The sequence below is a fragment of the Oryx dammah genome, unplaced genomic scaffold, assembly GCF_014754425.2.
Source record: "Oryx dammah isolate SB20612 unplaced genomic scaffold, SCBI_Odam_1.1 HiC_scaffold_27, whole genome shotgun sequence".
Lineage (NCBI taxonomy): Eukaryota > Metazoa > Chordata > Mammalia > Artiodactyla > Bovidae > Oryx > Oryx dammah.
The window spans coordinates 105,434,905-105,448,564 of NW_024070211.1; the positions used below are offsets into that span (position 1 = coordinate 105,434,905).

Genomic DNA, 13,660 nt, shown 5'->3' on the forward strand with positions numbered 1-13,660 from the left:
TACTTGCTCTCAAGCTCTCAACTTCCATTCCTCTCTAGAAAGTGTCAGCAAACTCTCTGGAAAGGGCAAAACAGTAAATCTTTTTTGCTCTGTGGACCATATCATCTGTATTGCAACCCCTCAACTCTATTTTTGTGGTGTAGAAACAGCTATAGGCAATATATAAATAAAGGGGCATAGCTGGTTCTCATAAAATTTTCTCTACAAAAACAAGTGGTAGACTGAATGTGGCCCAAGGGCTGTAGTCTGCCAACCCTCTAGTCTAGAAATTAAAAAAAAAAAAACTTCCACCTCAGCATTTATATATACTTACCCCATTTCCATTAGCTAACACATCCCCAGATATAAAAGAACAAAATAAATTCTCCATAAATCCATAACATTATTTATTTTAATTATGCATAAAAGCAATGTCTTCCTTTAAGATTAGGCCAGACATGTGCCTGATTTGAAGCACACGATATCCCTCCACTGATTCAGTTACCATTTGAAATTTCTGCATCCTTTGGTTAAAGCATAAAAAAAACCCTTTTAATGTATGTTTCAGTTGGAAATAAAACAACGTCAGCCTAAACTTTAATTCTCCTTTCAACAGATGACCTCAAGTAGGGCAATTTTTGTCAGGACGATACCACACACTGAGGCCTATGAAACACATGTTGAATGCCAAGCTCCATGTAGAGAAGGGAGGGGTACCTAATTCTGTGGGATCTGTATTAACACTTAAACCTTCAGGCAAAGGGAAGAGGCTTTAATGGATTTTAAGCAGGGTGGTGAACTAATCAGAACTGAAATTTGAAATGATTGCTCTTGAAGCTGTGATGAATATGGATTTTTTTTCCCCCTGAGGGGAGATGGTTGGGAAAGCCAGAGAGGAGGCTGAAGGCAATTAGGAGACTAGTAAAAGTAATCCAAGTGAGAGCAGAAGAGGTGTGGAGGCTCAGGATATGATTTGGAAATAAGAGTTAGCTGAACTCAACAAATAAATCAGTGTGGAGGCTGGGAAGGTTGTTAAGCTGTGAAGGGCGTTAAAGATAGGTTCTTGGCTTGCTGAAAAAGACCACTTAATGACATGCTTGGGCGTCCCTGGTGGTTCAGTGGTAAAGAATCTGCCTACAATTCAGGAGATGCAGATTCAATCCCTGGGTCAGGAGGATCCTCTGGGGAAGGAAATGGCAATCCACTTCAGTATTTCCTGCCAGGGAAATCCCATGGGCAGAGGAACCTGGCAGGCTACAGTCCATGGGGGTCACAAAAAAGTTGGACACAACTAAGTGACTGAAAAATAACAACATAATCTCTGCTCTGGATTACTTCAGGGGTAGACCTAGAGCTAAAATAATGGAGCAAGAAGCCATGAACATTAAGGAGGTGATGACAAAGTTCAAAAAGATGGGTCATATCTGAAAAAACAAATGTCATGGTCAAAAGCTCAAAGAAAACAATTTGCATTAGAAACCCTCTATGCACTATTAATTGTTCTCCAGAAGGGCCCACTTATCACCAGTATTACCCACTTATTCTTTTACCCTTTATTCTCACCCCATTTGATGCAGAATCATCAAACATGCAAGGTCTCATACTATCCAAAGCTCCATCAAAGTATGGAGAATACTTTGTATGAGTATGAGAATAACCCAATCAAGTATGAGAATAACTTCTAGAAATTTATCCCGCACATATGTTAGTATTCAAATAAAAAGCTGTGAAGTTTTTACATTAAAGCATTCTTTTTAAAAAAATTTCTATTAAAGTTTCTATTATGGAAAATTCTAAAACATAGAAAAGTAAAAAGAAAAAAGAACAGCTTCCATGTTTGTTGTTGTTATTTAGTTGCTAAGTCATATCCGACTCTTTGCGACCCCATGAACTCTAGCCCACCAGGCTCCTCTGTCCATTGGATTTTCCAGGCAAGAATACTGGAATGGGTTGCCATTTTCTTCTCCAGGGTAAAGCATTCTTTTTAATATCAAAAGGTTGAAACAGCCTACAACTCTACCAAAAGGGAACTAGATAAATAAGTAACGATAGAGTCATATGATGGAATAGTAAGCAAAGTTAAAAACAAAGAAGCAACTTTATATGCTGATATGATGTCCATAATATAGTTAAATGGGGGGGAAAAAAAGCAAAATTTATTTGCATTTCAAAAACAGAGAAAATATACACATATTGTTTTTATTTTTATTTTTTTAAAGAAAAAAGCATTAATTGCCTCCAGAGAGTAAAACTGGGTATTTAGAGGACACAGTGAAAGGAAAAGGGCTACTGGATGTAAGGGTGTTCCATCCAAATTAGGGAGCACAAAAACAACAGAAGTCATGGCATCTAATAAACACGAACTCTGTCAGAAATGTCAGCAAAGAAAAAGCCCGAACAATTACTATGGAACAGGACTAGAAAGCAACGGTCCAAAGAGAAACAAGAAGACAGAGAGCTCTAGGAAAGGGACCCATGAATTTGATAGGTTTGATTAGGTGAAAAAAATCTTACTGAGACAGTGTTGGATTATATAGAAAACCATATATGGAAAAACTAAACATGTTCTTTTTTCTTAAGTGAGTTTATGATTAACTCAAAGATTTTTTAAAATTCTACAAGGAAGCATGTTCATAATAGACTTGCTCGGCTCAGTGGTGAACAAGATTTCACAACAATAAATACATACTAAAATGCCAACAAAATGTGAGACTATATTGTGACATCTATTGGGAAATCAAGGTAGGGAGTGTAATGGGTATGTGTGTGAAAAAGCGTAACATTTATCTACCATATGGGCAGTCAGTAGGTAATGTCAAAATAATACATTAAGAAATAGCAGTATAAGCATATTATTTCAAAAGGTAAAAATGGGAAGAAACATCTAAAAGAGGTGAAAGTGACTGCCTTCTCATAGTACGATTGGGGGAGATGAGGGTTGAGAGGATTTCTGTTGCTATTGCAGAATCTTTTAAATCCTACTTAATTTTATTTACATATAAGTCAGGGGAAGTATAGGATTTGGAATGAGACTACTTAGATTTGAATCTTGGCTCTGACATTTCACTAGCCTTGTAGATAGAGGAAAATTACTTATTCTTCAATTTTCCTATCTCTAAATTAGGGGGAAAAAACATGCACTTCATAGAGCAGCTTTGAAAATTAAACAACTAATTCACGTAAGTTCCTAAAATATGCCTGGCACATAACTGCTCAGTAGTAAAATAGTAACTGAGGACTAAAACTTATTGAGACAATAAATATTAACTACTGTTATTTGGTAAAAATATAAAGGCATTAATAACTAAAATCTATTTTTTATACATATGAGTCACATACTAAAGTCTGCTCCTTTTGTGAGGAAACTTTAATTTTATTTAAGGTAATATTCCCAGGTATTAAATAGGACTTTACCTCTTTAGGCTTCAGTCTTCACTTTAATCCATAGCTGGAGGTGGGGAAAAAGACCCATGAAAAAGAATTCCAGTTACAGTAAGAGCTTAAATTGGAATCAGAAGGTAAGTTTTAGCTAGATAGGGTGAAAGAGGAAGGAGAGTTCCAGACAGGAAGAATGACACATGACCTAAAGGCAGGAGGGACTTGGCAAATAAAAGAAAAGAAAAAAAGCTGGTAGAGCTAGAACAATAAAGGACAAGCACAATAAAGGACAGAAATGGTATGGACCTAGCAGAAGCAGAAGATATTAAGAAGAGGTGGCAAAAATACATAGAAGAACTATACAAAAAAGATCTTCATGACCCAAATAATCACAATGATATGATAACTCACCTAGAGCCAGACATCCTGGAAGTCAAGTGGGCCTTAGGAAGCATCACTACAAAGAAAGCTAGGGGAGGTGATGGAATTCCAGTTGAGCTATTTCAAATCCTCAAAGATGGTGCTGTTAAAATGCTGCACTCTTTATGCCAGCAAATTTGGAAAACTCACCAGTGGCCACAGGACTGGAAAAGGTCAGTTCCAATCCCAAAGGAAGGCAATACCAAAGAATGTTCAAACTACCGCACAATTACACTCATCTCACATGCCAGCAAAGTAATGCTCAAAATTCTCCAAGCCAGGCTTCAGCAATACGTGAAACATGAACCTCCAGATATTCAAGCTGGATTTAAAAAAGGCAGAGGAACCAGAGATCAAATTGCCAATATCTGTTGCATCATCAAAAAAGCAAGAGAGTTCCAGAAACACATCTACTTCTGTTTTACTGACTACACCAAAGCCTTTGACTGTGTAGATCACAACAAACTGAAAAATTCTTAAAGAGTTGGGAATACTAGGCCACCTTACCTGCCTCCTGAAAAATCTGCATGCAGGTCAAGAAGCAACAATTAGAACCGGATATGGAACAATGGACTGGTTTAAAATGGGGAAAGGAGTATGTCAAGGCTGTATATTGTCACCCTTCTTATTTAACTTATATGCAGAGTACATCATGTGAAATGCTGGGCAGGATAAAGCTAACGTTGGAATCAAGTTTTCTGGGAGAAATATCAATAACCTCAGATATGCAGATGACACCACCCTTATGACAGAAAGCCAAGAGGGACTAAAGAGCCCTTTGATGAAGGTGAAAGAGAGAACAAAAAAGCTGGCTTAAAACTCAACATTCAAAAAACTAAGATCATGGCATCCAGTCTCATCACTTCATGGCAAATAGATGGGGAAACAGTGGCTGACTTTATTTTCTTAGGCTCCAAAATCACTGCAGATGGTGACTGCAGCAATAAAATTAAAAGACGCTTGCTCCTTGGAAGGAAAATTTTGACCAACCTAGACAGCATATTAAAAAGCAAAGACATTACTTGCCAACAAAGATCAATCTAGTCAAAGCTATGGTTTTTCCAGTAGTCGTGTATGGATGTGAAAGTTGGACAATAAAGAAAGCTGAGCGCCAAAGAATTGATGCCTAGCAACTGTGGTATTGGAGAAGACTCTTGAGAGTCCCTTGAACTGCAGAGATCAAACCAGTTCATCCTGAAGGAAATCAACCCTGAATATTCATTGGAAGGACTGATATTGAAGCTGAAGCTCCAATACTTTGGCCACCTCATGCAAAGAGCTGACTCATTTGAAAAGACCCTGATGCTGGGAAAGATTGAAGGTGGGAGGAGAAGGGGATGACAGAGGATGAGATGGTTGGATGGCATCATCGACTCAATGGACATGAGTTTGGGCAAGCTCTGGGAGTTGTTGATGGACAGGGAAGCCTGGTGCGTTGTAGTCCATGAGGTCATAGAGAGTCAGACAGGACTGAGTGACTAAGAGCTGAGAGCTAGAACACAGAGTGATGATGAGAGAGATGTGCTCTGGGCAAGAACTAAATCAAGCCTGCCTTTAAGCCATCTTAAGGAATTTGACTTACCCTGAGGCAAGGAAAGGCCTAAGTCCAATATTCTGAGAAGATCCCTCTAGGTACCCTGAGAAGAAGCAACTAGAAGGAAGTGCAGAGAGGCAACAGGGAGGACCTGGCAAAAGTTCAGGCAAGAGATGCTAGTGCTAGGAATAGAGAAAAGTCGATGGATTTGAGAAATATTTATTTAAGAGGTAAAACTGACAGAACTTGGTGAAGGGAGGCTTCCAAGAAGGAACCTTTCATCTTTCTTTTTTCTTTTCTGGTCTAGTCTAATCACATTATATTCTTTACATGAAAGCTGATCTCCTAAACTTCTCACCAATACAAATGTACTCAATTGTAGAATATTTGCAAACAAAAGCTGCAAGGCATTTCAATCACAAAATTAACTTTTCACTTCTAAATGGTAAAACCCAGATCCTGGAACAGAACCAAAAGGAACAAAAATAACACTGAATTCAAAGAAATCAGATGGAAATAATAGCTATATAAATTAAATAGCCTAATTATGTTTCCTACTTCCCAATTTCTGCAATGTCTATAAAAAAAGCAAATATACTTCCTGCCCAATGCCTCTCTCTCTTTTCTGCGCCATTTTTACTTCAATATTTTTATTCCATAATAGTTTAAGTGGAAAGAGAAATTTTACATGTTTCACAAATAATTTATTAATAAAAATTGTGTGTGAGTTCACAGGTGAGCCAGCAGACTGTATTACATCACATACGTTAAGTCACATGATAAAAAGACACCTCACCCAGCTCAGGTGTGAAGGAGTCTTTTGGGCCTAGAAAAGAAAACAACAGTTTCAAAGGCCCTTGCTGAATCATCTAACTTCGGAGAAAACAAAACAGAACTTTAGGTCCCGCCTTGATGCTTCAGGCCGATTGCATCTATCTGGGACTTATCACGCCCTGTCCAGAAACCTTCCACCCCCTACAACTGCACAGAAGACTTATCACCCCCTGCCCAACTACAAACACCATCTCAACTAAAAAATACCCAAAATATCCCGCCTGATTAATGTTTCCTTTATCGCTTCCACAAACGTCCCTATAAATATGGAGCCTCCCTGATCCCTCTCCGAGCTCAGCCTGGTCATTAGGCCGACTGTCGCCCCTCCTTTCCTGAATAAAGGTAAACCTACTTCTGTTGAGGTCGTCTTTCCTCTTTCTGCCTCAGCCCGAACTATACCTTACAAGGTGTATGTGGAGTGTATGTTGGTTGGGGTGGCAGTATCCTAAATGATGTGAGATCTCAGTTGACTCTTAAGAATCCGAAAAAGTTATAGAAGTAAACATAAGAGGGAAGGTGCTCTGAGCAGTTCAGAGGAACAAACAAACAACAACAACAACAAAAAAAACAAAACCGATGACATCTGTTGCTGAAATAAAAAATTCTGAGTATAAATCCATAGTTAAACAAGGGCCATATCTGGTGGGGCCATTTTAAGGGCCATAGATTCTCTATCCCGTGAGCTATGAAAAGTCATTACATGATTTGAGGCAGAGGAGAGAGAAGTTCAGGTTTATATTTTTAAAGAGATTAGCACCTCAGGGGTTCTTCTGAGGATGGATTTGAGCCTAACACTATCCACTGAGATATCAGGTGGCAGGTGACTATGGTACCCAAGACAAAAGGCGATAAGACCCTGAACTAGAGCAGTAGAAATAGGAGAGGAATTGGGGGGGGGGGCGGAATAGGTGGAAAACCTTAAAGAGATTCAGTATTCTGATAGTTCTAGAAGTTAAAATAAGAGTAAAAAATGACCTCTGGATTTCTGGCATGACACCTGGGTGGTGATACAGATCAATAACCCCTTCTCCAAAATCCCAGGAGCCTAATATGTTTCAAAAATTGAAACATTTTGGATGTTGTAAAGGAGATACGGTTTACATACCCAGTATAACAGAGTATCCCCCAGCAGCACTTGGATGGTACCATGTAGTCAAACACAGAGGGGCTTCCCAGGTGGAACTACTGGTAAAGAACCCACCTGCCAACTCAGGAGATGTAAGAGAGGAACGTTTAATCCCTGGGTCAGGCAGATCCCCTGGAAAAGGGCATGTCAACCCATTCCAGTATTCTCTCCTGGAGAATCCCATGGACAGAGGAGCCTGGAGGGCTATAGTCCACAGGGTCACACAGAGTCGGACATGACTGAAGTGACTTAGCACACACACACACACAATCAAGCATAGAACTATTTCTTCAGCCAGACACATCCACCAAGCAGAGTAGATGATAAACAGCTTCTTGACAATTCACTCAGGTTTCACGGCAAATGCATTGAATTTTACTGAAAAAAAAGTTAACCAAAAAGCTTTTTGTTATCAGAGACTCTTTTGGTTTTGGATTTGTGGATAAGATACAGTAAATGTACTAGTGCTCATAAAGAAGATACAGGAAGTAAAAGAGGTTGTCTTTTGCTGTTGCTGTTTTGATGGGATGAAGGTTCTGGCTTACACATGTATAATCTCAGGTAATTATGACATCTTAAAGATGTCCAGCAGGCAATGGGATAGGTGAGATGAAAAAACTAGTTTGGACAGTTTGAAACTGAAACAATTATAGGGGAAAAATGTGTACTTGGGAAAATAATCTCTGTTTAGTGCCAAAAATATGAGGCCAACCCAGAGAACGACTGAAGGAGATTTCATCTAACTGCCAGTAGTCACTAATAACCTAGAATTCAGAGTCTTACTTGTCTCTGCTTTGCCATAAGTTAATGCATGTTGGTCTTTTGTCTTTACTGGCACTGATTTGAATTCATTGCTGCTATTGGCCCCATATTAATTGTGTTTTGATTACTCAAATTATATCAAACTAATCATTCTGATCCTAACTAGATGTATAATTAGATAGGTGATTAAAAATATTTCTTTCTCAATAAGATTTTACCATCATAAAAGATCTGGCATAACAAATGTATTTTTATATTCTATGGACAGCAAAAAGTTAAATATGTCTGAAGATGATCTGAGCATTAATCATTTCCAAAATATTAAAACAGTAATATTTGCTTTTGGAGAAAGATTCCTTTTACCAGGAATCGGAAGGCAGGTTAAAATTAAAAGCTCCTATGGAAGGCTTAATCAAATCCAATAAGAGCTTCCAAGCGTACATCCCTACAGGTCCTTTAGGGATCCAATCAAATTTCTCAAATTCCCAACCTAGTCTTTGCAGGGGGGGTGGGTAAATGGTATGATTTCTATAATATGTCTTATGTTTGTTTCATAGTAAAAGGAAAATATACATTAACAAACTACAAACCAAAGAATAAATTTGCCAGTTTACTATAATTTTTTTCACACTCCACCCAGCATATAATTCAGCCATAAAAGTTAGCACTTAGAGCTGGACATAATTCTTTTTCTCTCTCAAGCTTTCATTTGATAACAGTTACCACTGAAATCCCTTCAGAAAAACCTTTCCAGTTTTTTCTATCCCCAAACATACCACAATATACTGAGAACTCATTTAAGATAACAATGATGTACAATAAGTTTTCACGCAGTTCCTAATGTTTGAGAGATTTGGTCTAGCACCAGGTCCTAGAGCCTCTAGCCATCCAATAAATGTTTCATAAGGATTACATTATAATTTTATACATTTTTTAAAAGTACAGTTTGATTTTCTTCCCCGTGAATATGTGTGTGTGTGAGAGAGAGACACAAACTTAGTCAGCCTTAAAAAAATGTAAATTCAATAGGACATCACTATTTTTATTGTAGGTTCCAGCCCATCTGGGCCCATAAAATCAATACAGTGTTTTAGGACCAGTATTTTTTACAGTAAATAATAGAGAACATCCAGTTGTAAGGTTAAGTACTGCCTTGTAAACCTTGCTTCATTTATATACACACATACTTCAGTCTATTGTATTGAAGAATGGAATGCAATTCTGAGGACTGCAGTCCAAAAAAAAATAAAGTTTTAAAAACATTGATGTTTTATTGGCTTAAAATAAAATACATTTTAAGCCAATATAATAAAAGATCAGAAGACTAAATTATGTCATCCAAGTTGACTCAAAAATTAAATGTGGCTCTGAAATACCAAGGAAGGATTAAAAATCTCAAGCCACATGTCATCATCAATACACATGTGCTCACAGTAAGAGAAAAGATTGACAGCCTCACTCAGTCTCCATGGAGTCAGGCATCATCTGGACAGTAGAAATTAGAGTAAATCAGAGCTGCACAAAGAACAATTGACTGTTCTGTAATTACAAAGGACTTACAAACTATATGAAAGACAGAAAGGTAAACATCTTAAGATAAATGAGAAGGTGGGTGGTGAAAAGAAAAGATAACATGGGTCTTGATTGAGTCAAGTCACTCAAATAAGGCCATGTCTACTATTAACTTGCTGGGTGAACTGAAGTTAGAATCTCTTAGCTTCAGTTCATCACAAAATGGACGGGTTGGCTGGACAGCCAAAGTGAGAAGGGGATCCTAAGAATGGTAGGGCTAGAAGGGAGTTCTGACTTAAGTCCTCATTATCTTAATCTAGGGAAGTATTATTTTTTCTATTTTACAGATAGTTTAAATGAGACACACTGTTACTCTAGACAATGCAGATATATTACATTTCTCTCTAGAATTAAAAGCAAAGATAACCTAATAACATCTGGTCCAATAATCAATAAGATTAAACTAATACCAGAGAGCAATGCCTGTGTGCTCAGCTGCTCAGTCCTCTCTGACTATGACCCTGAGGACTGTAGTCTGCCAGGATCCTCTATCCATGGGATTCCCAGGCAAGAATACTTGAACGAGTTGCTGTTTCCTTCTCCAGGTGATCTTTCCCACCCAGGGATCAAATTATCTTCTGCACTGGCAGATAGATTCTTTACCACTGACCCACCTGTGAAGCCCCTCAGAGAGAGCAACACCCATATCTAATTTTTAAACAGTATTTAGCACATATATTTCTCTGTATGGCGAGAAGATTAAGAGGGAAGGTGAGGCTCTTTTATGAAAAACAAAACGCACTGGTTAAAGCGATCATTAATAATAATCTCCTATTGTGCTGTGATGGAATTTTTAATTTTAACTGCACCTTAAAAAAATCATTTGTGTTTCCTAAGGCATTTTATGTTAAGTGTTCAATTTAAACTGTTTTAAAAAACTTAGCTAAGATAGAACTAAAAAAATCTAGACAGTGAGACTGTTTATTATTAAAATTTCTATGTAAAAATGCTAGTTAAAAGCAATGCAAAAAGAAAGATGCTTGGTACAAACTGTTCAGAATGTTTCAACTAATATGTCTGCTAGACTACCAATATTAAAAGTTAAATTTATAGAAATTTATTTGTAGGGCATGATTTTAACCTTACATAGTTCAGCCACAAATTCAAAGAAAAATTTGCACAGTAAAAAAAGCAATAGATTTCCCCACAACCAAAAATTCTCAAATAAAGGCAGCGACTCTGATTTTTTAATAATACAAATTGAATTAAAATGTCTTCAATATTGCAGCATAACTTCTATAGCAAATTATGTTCACTGTTCACTTGATAAGGTATTTTGAAAACCAGAAGAATTGATAACTCCATGGAGTTCTTAAAACAGATACAGTTATTTGATCAATTTTAAAATGAGGTGTTTGGATGAGTTTTTGAGAGAGAAGGAAGTACTTTAATGGGCTTTGAAAGAAAAGAAAATAAAAATCTAAGGTAAGCACCGGTTTTACCCTCATTTCTTAGGCTTCAGAAAAGCCTAATTAGGCAGGGAAAGGAATTTGGGCCTGGCACACCCAGGTTCAGACGTGGCAGGTTCCTGAAACAAAGTTTTTTTGAACCTTTGAGTCATATGCCACAGGCAGACCAAACCCGCGATATGCAGGTTGTTAAGTCAACAGGTCCTTTAACGAGATGGTGTGCGGTCAGTGAGTGGCAGTTGGATTTCCTCCTGACACGAAGAAAATAACTTCTTGATCAAACCGGAAAGTGGGCGCAGCTCTGGCTTAGGGAGCGCACCCGGAAAAGCGCAGAGACCAAACAGAGAGAGAAGGATGTCCGCGTCCCGACCACAGAGCGCCTTCCAAACCACTCGGAAACCATTCGAATGGCTCGGCGGCCGCGGTTTCCAGTTAGGACTGTCTGGGGTCCGGCTGGGAAAGTTGTCTGCCAAGCTCGGCCCTTCCCGCCGCGGGCTCGCCGCTCCGGCACCCGCACCGGGGCGGGAGGAGACCTGCAACCTGTTAGCCGAGAGGAAGCGCGGCCGCCCCGCTCCCGGCCCTTCCCACCTCCCCACCCCACCCCCAGTCCGCGACCCTCAAAGGGACAGGCTCCGGGCGCCCGGGACTTCGGCCCGGGGCTGGATCTTCTGGAGCCTCCTTACAGAGGGCACCGCGGGTGACAGGGTGACCCCCGGGGCGTCACCTCCCCCGGCCTCGGGCACCCCTTTCGGCCTCTCCCGAAGGGCAACTGAAACACCGCTCTCGAGACCATCTCCAACCGGCCACCGGGACCGTCCCGGTCTCCCCGCCACGTGAGCCTCCGCGTCCATCCGACCCCCCTCCCCACCTCCGATGCTGCCCTGGGGCAACGGGTCCCCCGCCCCGACACCGGCGCCGGCCCGCCGACTCACCTGGCGGGTGGGCAGGGCAGGGCAGGGCAGGGCGGCGGGAAGCGGCGGCCCGGCAGGCGCTGGACGTGGGCCGGGCGCCAGGTGCAGGTGGCGGCGGCGGCGGCGACGGCGGCTCCGGTTGCTGTCGCTACAGTTGCCGCTTAGTCCAGCTCCTCCTCCGCCGCCGCCTCCTGCCTTCCCGCTGGGCCTCCGGCGTTGCCAGGAGAGGCCGAACCGAGGCTCCGCTTCCTCTCGGAGTCTCCCAGGTGAGCTCCAGCCTGCGACGTCGGCAGGGGCGAGGCCCCCGCCCCGCGCCTGCGCGCCAGCCTCCCGCCCCGCCCAAGCCCTACCTGAGCGCTCCAGGTGAGGACCGAGGTCCGCGCTCGGGGCGAGGGCGCAGTCCCTGGCCGCGCGCGGCCGCCGCGCGGCTGCTCTGTCCGCGCGAGAGGTGAGGCTGGTTCTCCGTTCCGGGCGAGTCTCAGCCTGTCTACCCTGGGGAGTCCTGCGCTGACCTGATGTCAGGGGTCACCTTGTAACCAGGACACAGTCTGAGTCCTTAGGGAACCAGAGGACCTAGATATCCCTCAGACACACTTCTCTTCCTCTGCGTTTTGCCAGAATGAAGGGGTGCGCTGTCCGGAGATCGGGGTGCCCCGTGCCTCCGAGGACCACCTCATGGCAGTAGCGACCGTTGGCTCGTAGGGTTTCCACGAGCAGAGTTCAGCAGCGTCTGTCACCACTTAGGTTCGTGAGCTACTGGGTGAGCTTCCTTCCCATGCAGTCTTGATTTCATCACTTGACTCACTTCAGCGCAGCTAGTGGTTTCCGTTTCTGCAAGCGCGCGCTCTGGTAGGGGCGCCTCACGTCCAAAGGAGGAGCCTCTGCCTTCCAAAGAAGAGCTTCTGGTATTTGGCAGAGCCTCGCGAATTTGGGGCGCGCCACTCCTTCCTGGGTTGCTATCGAAAGGCAGACGGATTGCCAGATGAGAGGGAAAGCAGCGACAGTAGAGAACAACCCGCTGTCCTTGTTTGCAAAGACGCTGAGGTTTCCTAGAGAGGGCTTGCTTCTCTGCAGTTTTGCTTAAACCCAACATCAGTTGGGAAGTGAGAACGCGGACTCTAGGGAACTGGTGAGGTTTGCTGTTCTTCCCAAGACCAAAAGAAAGAAAGAAAGAAAGAAAAATTTTAAATCCTCCTATGATAGATGCAACTTTCTGTTTCAGTCTTCCTGCTGCTGTTCTGACAAGCATTGACACACCCGAAACCAGGACTTAAAATGACCTTTCTACCTTCCTATGAACTTACCCATTTATTTAGCTCTATCTTGAGTGTACGTGGGAATATTAAGAGGAAAATAGCTGAAAATGTTTCAGTGGCATGCTTAATTACCTGGTGGCAGGTTTTTCCATAAAGTTTACCTGTGGCCTTCCTCCAGCATTTTGGCACGTACTCTTATGGTTCCTGTTTATTGGTATATTAGTGTTATGTGTGACCTAAAGTACTTTACTTTACTAGGTTTACTTTACTAAAGTAAAGGTTTATTCACAAAGAGTCAGACACGACTGAGTGGCTGAACTGAACTGAAAAGTAAACGCTTAGAAATACTGGTCAGTACAGTATCAGCAGGTGTATTTTTAGGACTTGGTTAATCTAACACTGGTTTTAGCGTCCACAGTACTGTTTTATATTACAGTCATAAATCGGGTTTAAAACTTTAGTTAGTTGTATGTTTTATA

General features: G+C 41.4%; 1 protein-coding gene across 1 annotated transcript in view; it reads right to left on the reverse strand.

Moving 5' to 3' along the window:
* Window positions 1–13,008, reverse strand: part of GALNT3 (polypeptide N-acetylgalactosaminyltransferase 3) — a 51,422-nt gene extending 38,414 nt beyond the window's left edge. Inside the window, exon 1 of the mRNA XM_040229259.1 lies at window positions 11,947–13,008. The gene's annotated coding sequence lies outside the window, so the exon portion shown is untranslated. The remainder of the gene's footprint in view (window positions 1–11,946) is intronic.
* Between the last annotated feature and the right edge of the window lie 652 nt (window positions 13,009–13,660).